The 3,644-nt window shown below is 37.7% G+C and overlaps 1 long non-coding RNA gene across 1 annotated transcript; it reads left to right on the forward strand.

The window, feature by feature from the left end:
- Positions 1-299: 299 nt before the first annotated feature.
- On the forward strand, positions 300-3,284 carry LOC115286513. Its single transcript, XR_003906097.1, has 2 exons — positions 300-379; positions 3,075-3,284. It is a non-coding gene; the product is annotated as an uncharacterized LOC115286513 (long non-coding RNA).
- Positions 3,285-3,644: the final 360 nt, after the last annotated feature.

Genomic DNA, 3,644 nt, shown 5'->3' on the forward strand with positions numbered 1-3,644 from the left:
ATCCTAGCCTTTCCTTGCCTATTGTAAGGGAACTATTAAAAAATAAAGGTATTGTTTACCATTAATGCATTATTAGCGTTAATGTATTAGTGAATTGTGACTATACCAGAATTCTCTCACAACTGAAGATACAGCTTTAAGTGTAAATGCTTTCATGCTGCATTTTAAGAGTTCTATTTCTTAAACCTTGAAATTAGATACTGACGTTCCCATATAGGTACTGGTGGTTAACCTCAGTTTATAAAATTTGACTTCTTTTTTCCTCAACATTTTTTGTAGGTTTTTACTCTTCCTTCTCACTTTGGTACATTGATATTTTACCCTGAAAAGCACATGATCCATTTCAAGGAAGTAGGAATCTGATTTAACTATTCTAATGGTAAGACCAAATCTTTAGAGAATAGTTTTTAGATTAGATGAATTGGATTGAGTCAAATGCAAAGGTGCTTATTTTATGTTCTCATAGTATCAATTACCTTTAATGAGAGGCACAATAGTCCAGAATCAGGAGGAATATTTATATTATGAGTCTTTTTTTTGAGATATAAAATAATTTGTAGTGACCAGCAATAGTACACTATATATGCTAAAAACTTGGAGTAGTATTTCATATTCATTTATGTATTTGGCTAGAAGTATTGCACCAGTAATGGTTCACACAATGATTTTGCCAAGAGAAACCCATTTTAAAGATGTTTTATATCAGAATAAAATTATTAAAATCCAGATTGTAAAATTCTTGCCTTTCTTAGGTAAACTTTCACCACCTGTTTCTTTTGGGTTTTGCTGAACCATTTAAACATTCTTTGTTGTGCAGCTGAGATTTGTGTTCCTGGGGGAATGGACAAAAGATTGGACATATTATATTGAAAATTTTAGAAATTGAAGTAATTATAAATACTATATTCTTTGTTTTTTCAATTGAGATAAATATGATTAATGGAGAGAGATTATTTATAAGAAAATAAATATAGTTTAACTTACCTTTTTTCCCCCTGGATTCGTGAGCCAGACCTTACAGCTGCCCATGTTGTCAAAATGCCATAGGAGAATGTAGAAGAGAAGCCAATAATGTAGTCAGCTTCTGACATTTAAATAAATGTTTTTGCTGTTCCGTCAAATTTAATGATTAACTTTAACATCAGAAGTGTGTATTTCAATAGTAGAGGGAAATTTTCCCACCATCACTTCAGAGCAGAAGTAACCCTCCAGCGTTATAAATATATATTTCAGAGTAAGAGAAAAGATTGATCCCACAGGATATCTCTCTTCTCCATCCATTGATGATGTCAGCGAGTGTCTGATTAGCTGCTGACATTTGAAATTATGGTGGGTCAGCAGGTTAATGAAAGCCTTCTTTATATAGCTATGTCCCCATTGCCTCTGTGTCTTCATAGGCTTTTGGCTTGTTTGCTGACCTCGAAAAGCAAGGCAAAAATAAAAGTACACATCAAAAGAAGTATAGTTGGACCACTCATCTATTGATGATTTCTAATGCCGCTATTTAACAAGAAAGAAAAAAGGTTAATGAATAGCAGCAACTTAACTTACTTGGAAATGGTTCAGTACAAAGTGTGTAGTTAATAACCTCAGTGACCTTATTGGGGGATCATCTCTGTAGATGAAAACATTTCAGTAGAATTATCTGGACCACAATTTTTCTGACTTTAAGTGACAGAGTTACATAAATTTCTCATTTTATAATATTGAGTCATCTTCTGTTGTGGCAAGGAGAAAGTATAAAACTGAATTAGGTTTCCTGACTCATCAATCACAGTGTCTTAGAGCTAGAGAGGGCCCTTGAGACCTAGTTCAGTGGCTTTTTTTAAAAGTTGTGTTCTGGGGCACTTTTGGGTTCCTTAGACTGACCTTGCAAGCTGCTGTAGGGGAAGGAAGTACGTGGGGCCACATCGCTCTCACATCTATGATACCACGTAGGATGTCATGTAATAAAAGGCTCTCCTGACAAAGTTGGAAAACCATTGAGCTGCAGCTAACACTTCCAATTTACATTTGAAGACACTGAGGTATATAGATGGTAAAGTGAAGCTGCCCTAGTCCTGCGGCTCTTCTGCGTCACAATGAAGTACGCTTCTAAGGTTTTGTTGGTTGGTTGGTTGGTTGGTTTCAGATAAAAGAGTGCAAACGCAAAAATAATGTTTTGGGTGTAATCGTGTTTCACAATGTTCTGAATCCTAAGAGGAGGTCAGATGAGGGAGGAATGTCAGGCTGATCCTTCCCCGGCCATTTCCCTGCTCATTTTCTCTGTGCAAGGTAAGAGCTGGTTTCCCATGTGGTCAGTGTAAGATGTTTAATTTCCTTCACCTGTCAGTTTGGGAGATGGACATTGACTCTGGGACTTTGGAAACCTCTAGTGTTTCCAGAAAAGATCATCTGCTCCCAGATTTCTTCATGTCTAAAGTAACAAGCATGAGGACCACACTTCTGCTTCAGATGGTGAGGCAGGTGCAGGTCGGATTAAACTCCAATGTCGGATGCTCAAAATGCTAAGCGGAGTGCAGGCTAACATGTAAAAAGAAACCATTAAATATCCTCTTGTGTTTATTTTATATAAAAATAAGAAAGAAATTCAACATTTCTGTATAGCCTGACATGATGCTGAGTTCGTAGGTCAGAAGTCTGTCTTTGCAGCTGGAGAGGGGGTAGCAGGAGGAAGTCTTGATGGTGGCACCTCTCTCTTTCTCTTTCTCTCTCTTCCACACCTCATTTATTCTCCTCTTATTGCAGCTAGTTTTAGTTTCATATGCCACTTTGTATGGATTTGGAGTTTTGTGTTTGATAAAATCTTTATATTGCTATGTGAAGTGATTGAGAGTGACCATGGAAATCTTTATACACACAGAAGTTCTTCACTGTTTATAATCAAGTCTGTAAATCAAATGTTTTCAAAGCTATATTTGAGTTTTTAAACAGAAAATTTTTTTTTCAAATTTGTAATAGTTTTATGGGATGATAATGGCTTCCTGTTCTAAGATGTATAGAAGATATTTTTAGAACATACACAGGTACACACACACTCACGCCCAGTCTCTTATACTTTACTGTTCCTTCAGGTTACATGACAGAGAATGTGACAACTTCCAAAAAGAGCTTCATAGAAACCTGATAATATGGAGAGTTACTAGAGGATTAGAAGATGTGGAAAACACTGTCACCTCTGAAATACCTTAGCTGTGTCTTCATGTGTAAATATAAAAAATAATACCTATTTCATTGCATTACTATGAGGAATCAATGAAGTTACAATAAAAAAGTTAAGAGACTGATATTGGGAAGTTTTCACTTACTATTAGTTATGATGATAATCATTATAAACTGCCGGAGCCGCTCAAACTGCCCGCAGTTAGAAGAACTGACGACACCGAGATTCGTTGCAGAGACTTTTATTGGTTCTTTTCTTCCTTCTTCCTTCCCCCTCCCCGCTGCTTGCTCTGCCATATATACCTGCCGCCCAGGCTGCGCGGCAGCTCATGATAGGCTGGCAGAGGCAGGGCTGACCCATTCCATGGCCTCGCATTGGTCGCTCACTCATCGCGGTATCTGGCCGGGGAGCGGGAGCACTAGAGGCCGGCAGGCCGTACCTCGCCATGTGCTCGGGCAGGGTCTTGCATCCGCCTCCTACA

Source organism: Suricata suricatta, chromosome 3 (genome assembly GCF_006229205.1).
Source record: "Suricata suricatta isolate VVHF042 chromosome 3, meerkat_22Aug2017_6uvM2_HiC, whole genome shotgun sequence".
Taxonomy (NCBI): domain Eukaryota; kingdom Metazoa; phylum Chordata; class Mammalia; order Carnivora; family Herpestidae; genus Suricata; species Suricata suricatta.